The following is a 21148-nucleotide window of genomic DNA, read 5'->3' on the forward strand; positions in this document are numbered from 1 at the left end:
CTCAGCTCACCTCAGCTCACCTCAGCTCACCTCAGCACACCTCAGCTCACCTCAGTACACCTCAGCTCACCTCAGCACACCTCAGCTCACCTCAGCTCACCTCAGCTCACCTCAGCACACCTCAGCTCACCTCAGCTCACCTCAGCACACCTCAGCTCACCTCAGCATACCTCAGCTCACCTCAGCTCACCTCAGCTCACCTCAGCTCACCTCAGCTCACCTCAGCACACCTCAACTCACCTCAGCTCACCTCAGCTCACCTCAGCACACCTCAGCTCACCTCAGCACACCTCAGCTCACCTCAGCTCACCTCAGCACACCTCAGCTCACCTCAGCTCACCTCAGCTCACCTCAGCACACCTCAGCTCACCTCAGCTCACCTCAGCACACCTCAACTCACCTCAGCTCACCTCAGCACACCTCAGCACACCTCAGCTCACCTCAGCTCACCTCAGCTCACCTCAGCTCACCTCAGTACACCTCAGCTCACCTCTGCTCACCTCAGCTCACCTCAGCACACCTCAGCTCACCTCTGCTCACCTCAGCACACCTCAGCTCACCTCAGTACACCTCAGCTCACCTCAGCACACCTCAGCTCACCTCAGCACACCTCAGCTCACCTCAGTACACCTCAGCTCACCTCAGTAAACCTCAGCTCACCTCAGCTCACCTCAGCTCACCTCAGCACACCTCAGCACACCTCAGCACACCTCAGCTCACCTCAGCTCACCTCAGCACACCTCAGCTCACCTCTGCTCACCTCTGCTCACCTCAGCTCACCTCAGCACACCTCAGCTCACCTCAGCTCACCTCAGCTCACCTCAGCTCACCTCAGCTCAGCTCAGCTCACCTCAGCTCACCTCAGCACACCTCAGCTCCCCTCAGCTCACCTCAGCTCATCTCAGCACACCTCAGCTCACCTCAGCTCACCTCAGCACACCTCAGCACACCTCAGCACACCTCTGCTCACCTCTGCTCACCTCAGCTCACCTCAGCTCACCTCAGCTCCCCTCAGCTCACCTCAGCTCCCCTCAGCTCACCTCAGCACACCTCAGCACACCTCAGCACACCTCTGCTCACCTCAGCTCACCTCAGCTCACCTCAGCTCACCTCAGCTCCCCTCAGCTCACCTCAGCACACCTCAGCTCACCTCAGCTCACCTCAGCTCACCTCAGCTCATCTCAGCACACCTCAGCACACCTCTGCTCACCTCAGCTCCCCTCAGCACACCTCAACTCACCTCAGCTCACCTCAGCACACCTCTGCTCACCTCAGCACACCTCAGCACACCTCAGCACACCTCAGCTCAGCTCAGCTCACCTCAGCTCACCTCAGCTCACCTCAGCTCAGCTCAGCTCACCTCAGCACACCTCAACTCACCTCAGTACACTTCAGCTCACCTCAGCACACCTCAGCTCACCTCAGCACACCTCAGCTCACCTCTGCTCACCTCAGCTCACCTCAGCACACCTCAGCTCACCTCAGCTCAGCTCAGCTCACCTCAGCACACCTCAGCTCACCTCAGCTCACCTCAGCTCAGCACACCTCTTCTAGCCTCACTTCCCGCAGGGGGCGCGTCCCAGAGGTCTTTCCAAAGCTCTGTCTTTCTTTTCTTTTTCGGTTGTGCCTGTTCAGATTAGATTAGTTGTAATGCTCAAGCAGAAAGCGGAAGGGCTGGGCAATAATGTCAGGAGAGGCAGGCCCTGGTGCAGTTTCCTATTGTGAGTAGGGAACAGAGAGATCTCCTGGCAGGTCTGTTCTGTAGAGATTTCTGCCTTCCAAAGGTCAAGAAAGTAGGGCTGCAAGGATAGAGGGGAGACTTTGACAAAAGTCTTACTGTTGAAGAATTCACAGGCTTTCAAGCCTGATACCAACCTTCTCTTCTGGGGGACGCTGAAGCTTGGATACCCTGCATAGCAAACTTGCTTGAGAACAACGCTAAAGCGGATAGTTAACTCTTCAAAAGTTTGACAACTTTTACTGCTTTGGTCAGCAGTTAGCATCTTATTAAGTGTTCTCCGAGCCTTGGCTTGACAGCTCTGAGCAGTGTTTACAACCTCCAGTAGTCTGTAAAGGAGGAAAGGAAATGGGTTTATTATCGCTAAGGTAAGCATATACACCAGTAGGTGCCAGGACACTGGGTTGCAGACTTTAGGATCCTCCTCCTTTGCTTTCTTCTGGTGGAAAAAACAATCCCTTTGTGGCCACCCTCTTGTGCTCCTGGCATTTTCTCCAATTCCCCAAGTGCTTGCTTAAAATGTGGCTTTCTGGAATCCCACTGCAGAAACTCAGAATTGATCTCTGAGGGACTGGCTTAAGAACCTGAATTTGATAAACTCCCCCCAAATAAAATATGAAGGCAACTGAGATGACCCCAGATACTGAAGTTTAAGTGCCTATAACCTTTGGTATTCTAAAACGATGGATTTGTTTTTCTGCATTACTCATTGGCTGGAGAAAATCCATTACGAGCTTTAATCTGATTTGACAGAAAACACAAATTTCTTAAAGGTGATGCAATCACCTTTGCATTCCTTTCATCCACACATATTTATTGAGCACCTTCTGCATGCCAGGAACAATACCGGATGTCTGGGAACACAGGGTGTAAGATATCGTCACTGAATTCAAGGAACTTGTAATCTTTCAAGGACACGAAGAGGTGTAACTAAGTGTGAAAGGAGTTATGAAAAGAGGTCATTAAGGGTAAAATGTAAACGAAGGCCAAAGCAATCAGTTCTACCTGGGAAACATAGTAGCATCTCCACAGGGATATGTAAGTGTCCACCAAGCCGATAAGTGGGGAAAGGTAGCATAGTAGGCTGAAGGAGCAATGTCATAGACTCGAACATGACAAGACTGCCTCTGGGAGCCGGGGTAGTTCAGCATGACTAGCAGACAAGGTGATGTGTGGAAAAGGGTACAGTAAGAATCGATCTGTGATGGATGAGGTTGAGCCAGAACATAAGTGTCCATGCTTGGGAATTTGACATCTAGTTTCTACGACGGTTTTCTTAAAGTATGCCCCTTAGGATTTCCATGAGAGAACTGCCCAACGGAATCAGAATTTCCAGACATGAGAGATACATACATATCTGTTCAGAATTTTTTTCTGATGAACAATACACCAAAGCTTGCTCCACAGCAACATAATATGAAATCACTGAAGGGTTGTGAATGGAGCAGACAAATGGTTAGCAAAAGTACTCAGGCTGGGGACATGGTTCAGTGGTTAAAGGGTGCTTGCGGAAAGACTGCTCTTTGTAGTGGATGATGTACTAGTTGGCCTGAGTGTGGCAGCAGAGATTCCAGAAAGCTAGTTAACAGACCACAGTAATTCTGCATGTAACAGGTGATGACAGGTGATGAGAAACTCAGCAGAGGTGTACGCCTTCGATGTGAGAGGATGGGAGGCAAACTTTAAGTTGTACTAAGAAGGCAGGAGTATGTAAATAGAAACAGAAGTTTCTGAGACTATATTTATCCAACAAAAAGCATTTTTTTGAAGGTTGTAGCCACTATTCTGAGGTTAAATCTATTTTGGGAGAGAAAGAACACTCTCTTTGTAAGGGTAGACAACATTTTTCATTTCCCTGCATGCACATATACACATGCATTTGAAAAGCTACATCTATGTGAGAACAATTTCAGGCAGGATTGTGGATGGTACTTTAGCAGACAACTATCTCTACTCAGAGGCATATTTTCTGCCTCACTTGCCTAGTGGCGGTGTGGTTGAGCTATAGTCACTTATCACACATAGGTGAGAGACTGCTACCTGAGATACTTGTGTCTCCAAAATGACAGACTGTCAATTGTGCTCAAGAGTGTGGACCTGGGTTTGAATCTCATCTGAACTAACTGTGTTGGAGTGGTAACCCACTCTGCTGAATGAGGGGATTTATTCCTTTTTCATGACATTATCATTAACTCACTCATTCAAAAACACACATTAAACTTTCATTTCCTAATGGTAGCCAAAGAGAATGGGAAGGCAGTTCCAGCGCTCTCATGGGAGTTTATATCTAGTGGAGGGAGGTAAATATTAAAGTAAGCATGTAATAAAACAGCTTGTAGCATTAAATTATAAAAACTAATCAGTAAAAAATATGAGTTAAGACATAAAGGGTGGTCCTTATCTGAAGCTGTGGTTAGGTTAGCCCTTCTCAGAGCTTGACATTATAGCAGGGACATGAAGGAAGGTAGTGAAATAGCTGAATATCTGTGGAATTGTATTGCAAGAGCTTGGGAAGAAGGGCAGAGACACTGGGACAGGGAAAACCTCATCACAGTTGAGGATCAGAAAGGAGGATGGGAAACAAGGAAGGAGTGGCTGAAGCAAAATGTGAGCCAGAGTTAACGAGTCTTTGCTTCCTTTGCTTGGGCAAAGAACTAGCCATTAGATATCTGCCAAGAGAATCTTATAACCAGAGAGAAGAGAATATATGAAACCTTTCAGGTTTGAGGTAGGCCAGTATCAGCATGATCCAAGTGGAGAAAGGATCAGCATAGCTGGCATGAAAATATATATATATGACATGAAATCAGACAAATAAGAAAGTGAATTCACATAGGTTATCTGAAGCCATGTCAAAACTTTAGGTTTAACTCTGAGAAAGGAAAGATCATTAAAAAATGCTGAGAAGAAGAATGTCACAATCAGATTTACCTTGTGATGGAATCATTCTCATTTGGAAATCGATGGTGAAGTGATTGTAAAAACTGCAAGAACACTAAGGAGACAAAAATCAGTAATCTTAAAGAGTGAGGGTGGTGGGTCCATGCAGGTACCAGCCGAGGAGGTGGTAAAGGGGTGGGGAGAATGGGTCATATTTCAGGCAAATTTCAAAATGAGAACTGACAAACTTCGCTGGTGGGTTCCATGGGAGTAACAACTTTGAGCAGTGTCTAGCTCCCAGTCTACATGCCTCTAAATACCATGAGAAGTGTCCTTTCCCAGAAGGATACGCCACGGAAACTTTTGCTCATTTGACCAAGGAAATGAAGACAACCTCGAGAAGACGATTTGGATTCTAGAGCGTGGGTTTCTACACTAGGATGTCTGCTGTGAGTCACCATGGGAGTTCTTGCCGCCAAGGAGAGCAGACTCCCTGCCTCCAGGAAGAAACTCAAATCCCATTGCCGTCTCACACACCCATCTCTCAGATCTCTGACCTTCTCTTAGCCTTAATTTAAATCAATCCTTAGCCAGAAAACTTCTGAAGGCCTTACACATCAGGGAAAGATGGAAATGAAGAGAGATGAGGTACATTAAAATGGTATTCCTCTAGCCAGAGTTCTACTGCAGGACTTCAGCACTTCATGAAGTTCAGTAACTTCAATCTGAGGAAGGGAGAACTCTCTTGTGTAGAACAAAACTTAGTTCCTTGTTCTTTGTGTCTATCGGTGCCCTCTGAGTACACCGTCAGGCACCTTTTATAATTGAGCTATGTGAGTGAAGCTTGTCTCTCACGTACTATGCAAGAGTAGACGTGAATATAGGTACTATTTGTCCCAAGTGGCATCAGGTCTTTGGCAAGGTTGAACTCTGTTCTCTCCCAGAAGTATAGCTGTTTTTAGGTACAGGTGTGAGGCCTGTCTCCTTTTTGCAGTAGGCTGTTCTTCTGCCTGCCTGCATAGAACATTTCAAAAGATCTTAGCACAATTCCATGTATCTACTATAAGCTTAACATTTTTAAAAGATTATTTCCCATTTTAGCTCCAATATAAAACTGTGGACTCAGAGAATTTATCTTTATAACTGAAGATTCAACATTACTTCAATCATTTCCTTTTTTAATTTTTTTTTATTTATTTGAGAGCAAGAGACTGAGAGAGAAGAGGGAGAGAAAGAGAGAGAGAATGGGCACGCCAGGGCCTCCAGCCACTACAAATGAACTCCAGGCATGTGCGCCCCCTTGTGCATCTGGCTAACGTGGGTTCTGGGGAATCGAGCCTTGAACCAGGGTCCTTAGGCTTCACAGGCAAGAGCTTAACCACTAAGCCATCCCTCCAGCCCAAACATTTCCTTTTTAATGAGCAAAAATAACTAGCACTTCTAGAGTATATTTTCTAACAATAAAAACTTATAAAAGAATAACCATTCTAACATGAATGTTCTCTGGGAAACAAAAAGTTAATTTTTTCAAGGAATACATGATGACCTTACAGAGCACTTTTTGTTAAGCACTGAGATTTGGTCATTTATCATTGATAATTCAGAGCCACAACAGTCGCCTTTCCTAGGGACAAGATATGAAATAATGAGGAAAAATGACAAGTCCCCATCTTCATAGAGGAGTAAAGGCATGAAATCATCCTCATAAATACAGGAAACATGAACATAGAATAAATGAGCTGGGAAAATACGGTCATCTCTAAAGTACCTGTGGTGTTGTTTCCAAGAGTCCCTTGGGTACCAACATCTGCAGATGCTGAAGTCTTATATTTTCAAACCACCTGTGCATGTCTTCTCATATTCTCCAAATCATCTGGAAACTGCCTATTAAACATAATGCAATGTCAATGAAATACAAACCCATGTTACACTGTATGTTTTTGAGAATGAAGACAAGTAGAAAACAAATGAGATAGGTATTTAGGTCAATGGTAGAGTAATTAACTATCAGGCAGAAGATCCCGAGTTTAACCTTTGGTCTTGTGGGGGTGGTGAAGGACAGGAGAAAAGTCTACGCATGTAACATATGGACTCCATTTAAAGGTAACCCAGACCCAGAAAGCCAAATATCACATGTTCTCTGTCATATGTGGATCCTAGCTACAAATGATTGGACTTCTATGTGAGTAGGAAGAAAACTCAGTAGCAGAACCCAGTAAGCTATAAAGGAGATGTAAAGGGAATAGAAAGGAAGGGGGCTTAATAGGATGATATTGTATATATGTAAGTAGAAGAACAGTATAATGGGTGTGTAAAGACCTAAATGAGGTCGGGAGAAGAGTTTGAGTAAAGGAAATGAGGATGGAGAGATAATCAAAATCCAAGGATATAAATAAGTCATATGAAAACCTACTTTTTTGGACAATGGAATACTCAGGAGACATAGATTATTACTAGATGATTTTCTAGTTTTTCATGGAGGCCCGCTCCATGGGAAAAATACATCCCTGATACTGAAAACCTACAACAAGGGTAGTCATGAGTCATAGGGGTGTAACATCTGCTGATGTCTGGCTAAATGTATATTCTATGCTCACCAAACTGCCCAGTAAGCAATTCTCTTAATGTTCATACCCATATATTAATGCTACTCTCACTTTTGGTTAGAGAAGCTTCTTTTTTCAGATGGCAGTGACCTTGGGATGACTCAAAAGGCACCATGGTGCTATAAAGAAGTGACAAAGGAGTGGTCAGCACTGAAATATCTCTATCACACCTTCCAAGGCTCAGGGTCCATTGTGGAAGAGGTGGTGGAAAGAATGTAAGAGCCAAAGGAAGGGTAGGAGTCCTTACAACATGTTCCTCCAGACACAAAATGGCCTAAGTATCCATGACCTCACACTGTCTGACACCACCTACACAAGACCATCATAATAGGAGAAAAAGATGATGACATCTTTGCAGCTCCAGGAACTGCTTGGGAGATTCTGTGTTTAGGGAAAACATGCATCTATTCTGTACTCTTCTCTTCCATCCAAGTAGTGCTTGAGCATTAAGAATCTGATAAGGCGGCCTAAATCCCATTTTATTTGATTTTAGCTTTACTGCCTGCCCTTGAATTCTTTATAGGATAAGATTGACAAAACTGAAAAGAAAGAATAATCTGATATTGATTCTGAATCAGTGGGAAAATATCCTTTTAAAAAAAGGAAAATTTAAAAAAATATGAAAATATGAACTAAATTGGTATTAGAATAATCTTGTCTTGCTCCCCCCCCCCCCCACAATAAGAACCAGTACCTACAATAGAGTGTTAGTGCACAATTTAATCAACATCTACTTGGGATGTTGTATCAGTTACTTTCTAATTGCTGGGACAGAATACCTGGCAGAAGTCAGTTTAAGGGAAGAAGAGTTGATTTCAGATTTCAGTTCCAGGTTGAGCCCATCGCTGTGGAGAAGATCCAGCAGCAAGTGCTTGAGGAAAATGGTCACATTCAACACAGGAAGTGAGCGGTGGATGCCACTGCTCAGCCATCTTCCTCCTTTGTATATAACCCAGCCCATGGAGTGGGTACCTTATCAAGTTAATCCCTCACAAGACTGTGATTCTGGGTCCTGCCAAGTGGGCAGTCAAATCCAACCATCTCAGATGTGATGCCACCATCATACAATTGGAAAATAAATATAATAAACCATATTTTCCTGTCTTCACATTTTCTAAAGCATTGATTCAGCAAATGCGTGTTTATGTGTGAGCACACATGGAGAGAGAATAGAAAAAAAATTACCACTTACTGAGTTTTGATAATTTTCTAGTAATCTTAATAAATACTTTATGTGCCATCTATCATTTGCATCTCACAGTGACACTATGAATGGCTTGTTTTCTAATACTTGGTGTTCTGAGAGGTGAATTAGCTTTAGGTTATGCCTGCCTCATTCTAAAACCCATGCTCTTCTCTGTCATAATTTAATTATTCCCTTCTTTATATGGCTATAGAGAGAGTAAAAGAAACCTGAGAATACGTTTCAACAGCTTGTGCATATATACATAGAGTCATCATCAGTCATAGTATTATTTTAGGTATTGCTTGTACAGAAATTCAGATTTTTGGCTTCATCTGAGGAACTGTGATAGAGCAAAGAAAAGGCTTCCCTCTTTAGTAGGAGTATTAGGTTTGCCACAATCCTCACCTGTACCTATTGTTTCTTCACAGGCTAGCTTTTTCTTTCCTTTATTTCTTGCCAGGTCCCCTTGATGGTGGCATTTGTAAACTCTCATCTACAACATGTCATTTAACTTATTAAACCACTGAAAAGTCCTTGTTGTATATTCTTTTGAAGTCATCACATCTTGTGTATATACTGTAAGCATTTAAAAAATTAAGATCCTTATTGTTCTTTTATATTTCCTATAGCTTCAAAATTTTAGGCATCTAATGAATAAATAATTTAATCAATCAATTAATAAATAGTATAGCAACTGTTATTTTAATTAATCAATTAATAAACACTACAGCAACTATTATTTTAGTTGGAATTTATAATTATAATTAAAATTTCCCGGTCTTTACTCAAAATGAAGTGCCATATCTACCACAAGAAAAAGGAAGTTGCTAAAAGCATTATTGAGATAGTAATAAATTGCTTTTTCAATTGAATGCAAAAAAGTTGGACTCAAAATATAGAGTTTTAATCTTGAAAATCCTATCTTATTCTCAAAATCATCCCCTTCTGTGGAATTCATATTTTACAGCTAAAATAATGATTTTCTGTGGGGTGTTATTACTCACACAATCTTTTCTTTTGAGACAAAAATATGTTTTCAAAAGTCCAGGTTCCAAATCTTTCAAAATAAGTTATCTTGATAGAAATTGAAAATGTATCTTTAGTAGGTCCAGATGTCACCATATGAAAGAAAGTTTGCCAACCATAGTTACAAGGGGAGCTGTCATCGGTGTGTTTTTCAACCAGCTACCCTCGGGGATGTGTAGAACAGACAAAAGCATTGGATGATCTAGCCCTAAGGAGGTATGAGGAAGAAAACGACAAGCCAAGTAAAGGAATATCTCACTTGTCCGTACTATTCTTTCCTGTCCTTCTTCTGACACATACAAGTATTGTTTTCTGTCTTTAAAGTGCTTGAGAACCAACTGGGACAAATTGGTTTGGACAATGCCAGAATGAATGATACCTAACTCTCTGTATGCCAACTGAAAAAAATAAAATGAAGTGCTTAAACACATTATTTCACTGCGGACAGACAAAAATCATTGAAACCTCAAGTCCAGGACTTCTTTTGTGAAGGCTGTTTAAGGCCTCAACTGGCAAAGAACTTGCTGGATTCTGCTCCTATGGTTGAATCTGAAATCCAGGTGGGGTCTGGGGGTGAAGGTATTATGTTAAATAGCTTCAGTGTGCAGAGTCAACAGGATTTTGGTAGTAAGGGGTGAACAGAACAGATAGATATATATCCCCAGGCCAACCTATGTGGTAGATAGTAAAGAAACACAAGACCAAGAGCTAAGCACTAGTATCAGATTGGCTATAGTTTTGCTGTAAGCTTTGAGGGTCTGTGTGGTACTTTGATGCTATGGCCCCATAGACTCAGATGGTTTTGATTAAGATTGAACTTGCAACTTGAGTCTCCAGTGGGCAGATCCCTGCTACTGAAGAGGCATCTCACTGCACTGGGAATGGGTCTTGTAGTACATCCCTAAGGCACATAAAGAGCAGCTGGAGCTCTGGATGTTCATGTTTGCTGCTTGTTGCAATATTCTCTGTGCTATGGACCTGCTGAAGTGAACCAGCTTCTTCTGTCACCCATGGTGATTCTCCTGGATTCTGGAACCTGAAATAAACACTGTTTTCCATAAACTGTTTCTGGTCAGATGTTTGTTCAACTACAACAGTCTGTTTAATGGTTATATCCCTGAATAGTTTAGACCCTTTTGATTAGAATTACTTTTATTGGTAGACGGGACCATGGTGAAAGTATAGCCAAAAGAAAAAAAATCAACAAAGCATTTCTTAGGGTGTCCCAAGACATTCTTCCACCAGCAGACTATATAAACTTGGCCAAGTTTCAGTACACTTCTTGACTTTACTCTTATCCTGCTTTTTATCAAAATTTCCATGGTATTTAAGATGCTCCATGATCTTATTACACCCTTCCTTTTGTGTATTTGAGTAATTTCTTCTTGCTGTCTGTGAACCTTATACATCAGGCAGTTCAAGCCTGTGCTTACTTGCATGCAATTTTGTTTTCTCCTTAGGAAGTCTTCTATGCTCAGGAAACCCTCTTTTTATTTGTGTGTACCTTCTGCATGCCCTCTCCTGGATTCCTGAAGTCTGATCGTAGGTGTTAGTACCATCCAGTGGTATCCAGGAGGACATGAAATGACCACACAATACATAAGACAGAGTTTGAAGGCGAGCCAGGGGGCTCCATTAGAGAGAAACCCAGTCATGACTTTCCTTGCAGCTTTGACTGAGAGTTTATGACTGTAAAATCTATGGGGAGTCTAGGTTGAACTAAAAAATATCTATTATTTTTCTGATAAGACAGATCACAGGTCATTGACTCATGCTTATAGTATCAGGAAATCTGTGGAGAAGCTGTTCAGTTCCTTGTGTTTTAGGAGTTTCACACCCAAGGTGCAGATTTTTCCATATCCACAGGCTTAGCCTCTGCAAAGATTTACCCTTGTGAATGAGCAGAATACATATATGCAGATGCTTCACAAGGCCTTAAGTGGAAAAATAATTGACAAGAAAGAGATTTAGACAGAACAAAGTTAACTCTATGGAGCCCTTGGCTTAAGTACAAAAATCTGAAACCAACAGATTTGAAACAGAGTGCTAATGTTATTTAAATTCCCAATTTTCTAAGTGGGTTCCATCATTTTGCCTTCACCTCTTAGGTCTCTATGTTCTATGCTATAGATCTCTAAATAGTTGAAGGAAGTGGTCAGGAACCACAGTGTGTGACTTAGTATGACTTCTATCTTGGTATTAAGATCTCTTCCAAATCCAATATTTAGACACCAGAAACACAAATAAACTATTATAAGAATTCTAAACATTAATAATAAAGAAGCAAGCCTGAGAACAAGAAACTGTTCAGCACTGAAGAGACAATATATCCTTATAGAAGTATACATCATAATGCTGGACTTAAACCATTACAGTCTGCTTTGGTTTAAGATGAACATTCAGCTGCAGCATACTAAATTGTTACTTTGTTTAACTGTGGCCTTAAGATGTCTGGTGTCCTTATTAGCAACATCTTAAAGATAAACAGCATGTCCAAGAACATTAAGCATCCATTGTGCATACACTGTTTCCTAGCTTTACTTGGATATAAATAGAAATAATACAAGGTTGAGTAAGACAGAAGAAATTGAGCAGAGTACAGATTTCATGGTTCTGTCCATCTGCGGCTTCCCTACAGAGACACCTTGGGGATTGACTTAACCTCACTGAGCTATAGTTTCAGAAATGCAGATATGCCTTGAAATATTGTTTTAGAATAAAATATGTGTGAGCTAGGAAGATAGTTTAGTTGTTAAAAGTGTTTGCTTGCAAAGCAAAGCAAGTTCAATTCTCCAACACCCACGTAAAGTTATCTGCACCAAAGTGGCATATGTGTCTGCTCTTCATATGCTGTGAAAAGGCCCTGACATCCTGACATACCTGTGTGTATGTGCATGCAAGCAAACACACACACACACACACACACACAAATAAATAGAAATGCTTATGTGTGATGATTGTAAAGCAGCAATTAACTCTATGAGTTCTTTGGCCACCTCTCTCCATACTGTCCATAAGGAACATCAAACACAAAATATTATTAAAACAAAAGCAATAGGGTGAAAGCTGCTCATTGTGTTTTATTGATTTTTAACTAAAGAATACCAAGTATTATCTTCTTTTTTTTCACAAAAAATGACTTTATTAGGGGCTTGGAGATGGCTCAGCAGGCATAATAGTTTGAATAGATGGTTTCCATTATATTCAGTGTTTTATTAGGTAAGTAGTGTGTATCTGAAGCCACCTGGCTGGAGAAGCTGTCACTGGAAGGATTTTAAGGTGTGGCAGTAGGTTTGAAATTCCAATCTAAAGACATGCAAAGTGTTCCCAGCTGGAGTTCCTGAAGCATGCTGTGTGGTGTGGCTTTTGGCTTGGGTTTCTCTCTCTGCTTGGTCCTGTGAAAACCAGGCCAGTTTATTCTGCCATTATGGAATTTCCCCTGGATCTTTATGCTTCAACAAATATCCTTTCTTCCATAACTGTGCCTGGTCTGGAAGTTAATCTGAGTGAACCTGAAGCTGTCTGCCACAGAACTTGGTACCAGGAGTGGGATGAGATAAGCTGACCATGTGGATTTTTGTCTTTTGGAACTTTTGTCTTGGAGAAACAGACATAGACTTGATACATACCACTGAAGACAACTTCTGGAGCAGAAAGCCAAGTATTATGAATTATTCTGATGAGAATTTGAGAATGCTAAGTACAGACTATTGAACTTTAAGGCTTGGCTTGAGCACTTTCTAAGGGGAAGAAAAGACTACAAAAGGCTTTGTTGGAACTGGGCTACTGACATAAGGGCTGGATGCATTTTGCAGCCCAGGCTCAGAGAATTTAGTCAAAGTTAAATTTGTAATAGACTGGTATGCTTGGCTAAAGATACTGAACAGAGAGATTTAAGAATTTAAATTGGAAAAACCTCAAACAAGTTGAAGTTACAAGCACCGAAACTGGTTTTAGGTTACTAAAGCTATTATTTTTTTAATGTTTTTTTTTCCTTTTTTAATATTTTTTTTTCTTTTTTAATGTTTTTTTTTTTTTTTTTAAAAACTAAAGCTATTACTGTCAACACATTGTCAATGTTAAGGAAGATGGTCCAATTGCTATACATTAAAACAATGGAAAGGATACCTGAGGAAAGACTATGATAGCAACACAAACTCTTTTTAGAAAGAGTTGACTGTAAAAGGAAACTAATTTTCAAAGTTAAGATTTATTTTGTTCCTGAATTGCTACCAAATCAGAGAGCCAGAGCCCCAGAGGCTCCCAACACCTCATCAACTGAAGCAGACCAAAAATGAACCAAACATGGCTCAGGGAAATTTTGCAGAAGAGGGGGTGGAAAGAATGTCAGAGCCACATGTTGGGTCATGATATACAGAGACGTTTATCATACCAATAACTGTGGGCTAACCCCACAATGCACAACCCACACACCTCAACAAGGAGGGGTTGATGGGGAGGGGGTAGGTCATGGATGAGCCTAATAATGGCACCAAACTGCCTGTACTTGCAGAATAGAAAACTAATAAAAAAAAATGAAAAAAAAAACATGCTGTGTCCTACACACCTGGTATTGGTTTCAGAAGCATAAAAAAAGCCATGAAATGCACAGGGTTTCAGGAGCCACTGCTAAGATGCAGCATGTAGGCAGGGCATGATGATCCTCACAAATAGGTTGTAAAAGCCTTTGGAAGATGGACTGGGGTTTACATGGAGACCTAAAAATGTTTTGGATATACCAGTACTGTACAAGGGTAACCATGTAGCACATTATTGGCCTGGGATGGAAGTTTTCAATGGCTAAACTTCCCAGCTGGAGGGGCAGAATTAAAAAATCTAGAGACAGTCAGTCTCTTCTTATTTTGGACTTGAAGTACAGATGTTTGATGTTTGTTTGATGCTTGTTGAGTTTACATTATTCTAGGCTCTCTATTTTGTCTTACACCAGTAGAAAATGTTTACTCTGTGCTTTTATATGTTAAAAGTACATAATCTGTTTGATTTTACAGGACTCATAGCTAAGAAACAATCTTAAATTTCAGAGGAGACTTAGGACTTTAAAACTATCTTAAGTTGGTCAAGACTGTGGGGACCTTTAAAACTGAACTAAATACAATGTACAGTGTGTGATTTTAGATCTTGAATCTATTGGGGGACATGGGCAGAATGTGGTAGTTGGAGTAGATTGTCCTCAATATATTCAGTGTTTTATTAGTTAGTAGTGTGGATCTGCATCCACCTGGTTGGAGGAGGTATCGCTGGGAGGATCTTAAGGTATGGGGGAATTTGAAATTTCCATCTAAAGATATGCAAAATGTGCCTAGCTAGAGCTCCTGAAATGAGCTATGTGGTGTGGCCTGTGGCTTACATCTTTTCTCTCTTTGCTTGGTCCAGTGAAAGCAGGTATAGCTTCTTATTCCATTATAGAACCTCTCCTGCATCTGTGCGCTTCAATAAATATCCCTTTTTCCATGACTGTTCTTGGCCTGGAAGTTCATCTCAGCAAATCAAAAGCTGTATACCATAGCCGGCAAGAGGGCTTGTGTGGTGGTTTGATTCAGGTGTCCCCCATAAACTTAGGTGTTGTGAATGCTAGCTCCCCAGCTGATGGAGATTTGGGAATTAATGCCTCCTGGAGGGAGTGTATTGTTGGGGGCGGGCTTAAGGGCTTTATAGCCAGTTTCCCCTTGCCAGTGTTTGGCACACCCTCCTGTTGCTGTGGTCCATCTTATATTGGCCAGGGGGTGATGTCCACCCTCTGCTCATGCCATCGTTTTCCCCTGCCATCGTGAAGCTTCCCCTCGAGCCTGGAAGCCAAAATAAACCTCTTTTTCCCAGAAGCTACTCTTGGTTGGGTGATTTCTACCAGCAATGCGAACTGGACTACAACAGCTTGCTACACAAGTGTGAGAGGGCTAGAGTTTAATACCAAGAACCCACATTTTAAAAGCTCTGCACGGTCATACACATACCTGTAATTTCAGTCCTGTGGGTAATGAAGACAGGAGAATTGCTAGGGCTCATTGGTCAGCCAATCTGATTAAAAATGGCAGGTTCAATGAAAGACTCGATCACAAGCAAACAATATAGAAGTGCAATAGAGGAGAACATGTGATGTACTTATCTGTCCTTTGGACATTTTTGCACAAGGTACACATATATGAACACACATTACATAGTGCATGCACTAGATACGCATACACACACACACACACACACTACATAATACACACATATGCCAGAAAATCAAGTTGTTTTGTTATTGCTGCAAGAAGGAATAAGCTTCTAATTTTCCACTGGGTCTCAGTGCTGATCTGTGTATCTTCCTTAGCTCATATAGCTGTGAAGCTCTGAGCTGGAGGAGGGAAGCTCTAAGCAAAGTGAACACGGATGAAAGCCTGCATAGAGTTGCTCAAGGAGTTACAATGCTGTGCATTCTGGGAAAACCTGAGCCCCAGAACTGGTAAGCTGTGATAATACATAAGGATCTCTGGCGTCCTTGGTGCTCAAGAACATAAATTGAACCACTCAGCAAGGCATCTCTACTGCAAAGATCAGGAGAGTTTGAGGAGGTAGAAGATTAGAAAAGATAGAAGATCACAAATTGCTTTATTTTTCACCTCTTGTGTAAGCCACAATCTGAGGCACAGCAAACAACAGTCAAAAGAACAAGTTCTCTATTGAAAGTGAGAATCAAACAGGACCAGGGGCCAGCCCTGAAGTGGGTCACTGGGTGACAATAGCCATAAAAAAGTAAGGGAAGAAGGAGGGAGGGAACTAGGTAGAGATGAAAAAAGGAAGGAAAGGAGGGAAGGAGGAAATTTTTTAAAAAAGAAGTAAGGAAGAAATTTGGTTAAGAATTTCCTTGGAAGGGGTACAGCAGTGTGCAGTAAGTAGGCCAAACCATGTCTCCTGGATCCTCCCACCTCCCTGGTCTGGGTTCCCTGTAGGGACAATGAAGGCCAATGAAGCTGTGTGGAGTGAATTGGCCAATCCCGTATCCTAGCTTCTCCCAGCACCCAGGTCTGGGTTCCCTGTGTTGAATTCTATGAAACCTTCATTAAAAAACTGAAACCATTTTTTCTCAAACTATTCTGCATAAAGGAAGACCAGGGAATCCTCCTTGTCTCCTTTTATGAAAGAAGCATCACCATAATACCAAAACCAGACTGAGATGCAACAAGGAAAGAAAAAGATAGGCTTATATCCCTAATGGACTTAGATGCAAAGATCCTGAACAAAATCCTTGCAAACTGAATTCAACAACACATAAAATTGTTATTTACCTTGGTCAAGTAGGTTTCATCCCAGGGATTGTTTAACACACGGAAATTGGTCAACTTAATACAGCATGTAAATAAACTTAACCATAGGAAGCACATGATCACCTCAATTGATTCAGAGATGACCTTTGTCAAAATACAATACCACTTCATTCTCAAAACACTGGAAAAAATAGGCATGGAGGGTTTATATCTAAACACAATAAAGGCTATATATAAAGCTTCTAAAGTCCAAATAATACTTAATGAGAAAAACTCAAGGAGTTCCTACTGTGATCAGGAACAAGACAGAAGTGTCCACTCTTACCAATGTGCTTCAACATAGTACTAGGAGTTCTAGCCCAAGCAATAAGACAAGAGAAAAAAATAAAAGGGATTGAAATTGAAACTGAAGAAGTCATGTTAACCCTATTTGCAGATGGCATAATCCCATTATAAGTGACCCAAAAGTCTCCATTCCAAAATTTCTAAAAGTGATCAATTCTATGAAGAAAGCAGAAGGAAACAAATCTATGCACTTAAATCAGTAGCTTTCCTATATACAGAGAAAGAAATCAGTGAGGCTGTTCCATTTTCAATAGCAACAAAAAAAATTAAATACCTTGGAATCACACTAAGCAATAATGTAAAAGACCTATAAAATGAAAACATAAAACCACTCAAGAAAGAAATCAAGAAGGACATGAGGAAATGGAAAGTCCTCCTATGCTCCTGGATAGGTAGAATTAATATTGTGAAAATGACTATTCTACCAAAAGCAATATGCTGATTTAACAAAATACTAATACAAATACCAACACCATTCTTCATAGAGATTAAAAAATGATTTTAATATTTATATGGAATGGCAAAAGGCCTCAGATATCCAAACATATCCTCAGTAAAACAAACAAACAAACAAACAAAAAAACTATGGAGGTATTACCATAGCCAGTCTAAACCTATATTACAAAGTTACAGTGACAAAAACACCATGGTAATAGAGTAAAAATAGAAACATTGATCAATTGAACAGAATTGAAGACCCAGACCTTAGGTCAAGTAGCTACAGCTGCTTGATCTTTAATAAAGGTTCCAATAATGTAGACTGGAGAGAAGACAGCATCTTCAACAAATGGTGTTAGACAAATTGGATGACCATATGTAGAGAAATGAAATTATACCCACTCATTTTGCCTTATACAAAAATCAAGCCCAAATGGATTAAAGACTTCAGTATAAGACCTGAAACTCTTCAACTACTCGAAGAAAAAATATAGGAGGCACTCTGTTCAATATAGGACTGGAAAAAGACTTCCTGAACAAAACACAATATCCCAGAAAATTAAACAAGCACTCAACCAATGGAATCTCATGAAGCTAAAATATTTTGCACAGACAAGCATGCCATAAGCAGATCCAATAGATTACCCACTGAATGGGAGAAGATCTTTGCCATGTATACCACTGATAGAAGCCTAATATGTAGAATCTACAAAGAACTCAAAAAAAAAAAAAAATCCCCTAAACAATAAAAAACCAAACAACCCACTCAAAAGGTGAGGCAGATAACAAAATAGGGAGTTCTCAGAGGAAAAATTACAAATAACTAACACACACTTAAGAAAATTTTCAACATCCTTCCATTAGGGAAATGCAAATTAAAACATCTTTGAAACCATACCCCAGTAAGGATAGCAAATATTAAAAAAAAAAAAAAAAAAAAAGTGAAAACAAATGTTGGCTAGGATGTGGAGAAATAGGAACACCCATTGTTGGTAGGGATTTAATTTGGTACAACCAGTATGGAAATCAACGTGACGACTCCTAAAAAAAGATTAATATAGAGTTACCAACAGATCTTGTTATTTCCTTACTGGGCCTTTACCCTAAAAGCTCTACATCTCAGTTCAGAGATATTTATGCAACTATATTTGTAGCTGCTCAATTCATAATAGGTAAAAAGTAGAATCAACCTATGTGTCCATCATTGGATATATGGATAATCAGGATGTGATATATCTACCTGATAAAATTCTACTCAAGTGTAAGAAAAAAATGACACAATGAAATTTGTAGAAAATTATTCAAATGTGGAGCTCACACAATCACAAAAAGACAATCATCGCATGGTGTGGTAGTTTGAATTGATGCCCCCCAATATATTCAGTGTTTTATTACTTTGTAGTTTGCATCTATAGCCACCTGGCTGGAGGCAGTGTCACTGGGTGGATCTTAAGGTATGGTGGTGGGTTGGCAATTTCAATCTAAAGATATGCAAACTGTGCCTAGCTGGAGTTCCTGAAGTGTGCTGTGCTGTGTGTATTTTGGCTTGTGCTTTTCTTTTTCTGCTTGGTCCTGTGAAAGTAGGCTAGCTTCTTCTGCCATTATGGAACTTCCCCTGGATCTGTAACCCTCAATAAATCCCTTCCTTCATAACTGTGCCTGATCTGGAAATTTATCTCAGTGAACCTGAATCTGTCTGCTACAGAAGTTGGTATCAAGAAGTGGGCTGAGATGAATCTGACCAAGTGGATGATGATCTTTTGGAACTTTTGTTTTAGAGGACTGGGCATGGATTTGGTGCTTGCAACTAAAGATGCCTTCTGGAGTGGTAAGCCAAGTTTTATGGACTCTTCTGATGAGAGTTTGAGAATGTTAAATGCAGACAGTATTGAACTTCGAGGTTTGCTTATGAGCTTTCTAAGGAGAAGGAAAGACTACGAGGCCTTTGCTGGAGCTGCTACTGGCATAAGGGCTGGCTGTGTTCTATTGCCCAGGCCCAGGGAGTTTGATCAAGGTTAAATTTGTAATAGACTGATGTGCTTGGCTAAAGATAATGGACTGAGAGATTTAAGATATTTAATCTGGAAAACCTCAAGTAAATTAAAATTACAGGCACTAAGACTGGTCTTAGGTTACTGAACCTGCTATTGTCAAACACATTAGCAATCTTAAAGAAGATGGCCCAACTCCTTTAAATTAAAACAATGGAAAGGATGCCTGAGGAAAGACTATCATAGAAATGCAAACTCTTGAGTTGCCTGGAGAAAGAACCTGCTTTTCAAGGCTATCACTTATTTTGGCCCTAAATTAAGAATATGGCTGTGTCCTGCACACTTGGTATTGGTTTCAGAAGTACGAAAAATGGGAGTAGTGGTCATGAAGTGCATACTGTTCCAGGAGATGTTGCTGAGATGTGACATGAGGGAGGGCCTGATGCCCTGATAGGCTCAAAGAGCCTTTGGAAGATGGATCCATGTTTTGCATGAAGACCTGAAGGTATTTTGGATATACCAGGAATGTGTGAGCTACCATGGAGTGCACTGTTGGCCTAGCATGGAAGTTTTCCCTGGCTATTCTCTGCCCAGCTGGAGTGGCAAATTAGAAAATCTGGAGAAAGGCAGTCTCTGAACTTGAACTGCAGAAGTTTGATGTTTGCTTGATGGTAGTTGAGTTAGCATTATTTTAATCTCTCCTTGCTATGCATTATACCAGTTGAAAATGTTTACTCTGTGCCGTTATATGTTGGATATATTGCACTGGTTTGATTTTATAATACTTTCTATATTAAATTTGTCAAGACTGTGAGGACCTTTGAAATTAAACTGAGTAGCTTCTTCTGCCATTATGGAACTTCCTCTGGATCTAAGCTTCAATAAATATCCCTCCCTCCATAACTGTGCCTGTTCTGGATGTTCTTCTCAGTGAACCTGAAGCTGTCTGCTACACATGGTCTCACTTATCTGTGATACCTAACCTGGACCAGCCTGAGTTGCTGACATACCTTAATAGCATCATGAGGCTTGGACAATAGGGAGGTTAGGGCTTTGGGGAAGGGGAAAGGTACAGGGGGAACACAAAACTGATCTTAACTGAAATGGTACCATAGAATTCTATATACTAGAAGTTAGCTATGAGGTGGAACCCTCAAGATGACCTTAGGAGGAACACCTAAATTGAAGAAACCTGGAGAGGATGAGATGAAAATTAACCTTAAATTTCTCCTGTTTTTCTTTCTACAGAGTTTTTTATTTCATTAACTGTGTTCTTCATTGCTAGTAATTCTGACTGGTTTTTCTTTATTATTTCTATTTCCTTATTTATGTCTTGTATTGCCTTCTTTATTTCATGAAATTGGTGTCCTGCATCTTCTTTGATTCCTTTGATTTCCTTTTTAAGTTCCTCTTTGACTCCTTTGATTTGTTCTCTGACTTCTTTGAACATATTTACAATCATTCTTTTGAAATCTTTTTCAGGCATTTCCTCTAACTCGTTCTCACTGGAGGTCATTTCTGATGCATTAATATTTTTAGGTGGATTTATATCATCTTGCTTTTTAGTGTTTCTTGTGTTATAATGTATATATTTTTGCATCTTGGATTAAGTTAATGCTTGGATTTTCTAGGTAGCTGGGTATTCTTAGCTGTATCAATTGATTTGATGTTAT

The sequence above is a fragment of the Jaculus jaculus genome, chromosome 1, assembly GCF_020740685.1.
Source record: "Jaculus jaculus isolate mJacJac1 chromosome 1, mJacJac1.mat.Y.cur, whole genome shotgun sequence".
NCBI classification, from domain to species: Eukaryota; Metazoa; Chordata; class Mammalia; order Rodentia; family Dipodidae; genus Jaculus; species Jaculus jaculus.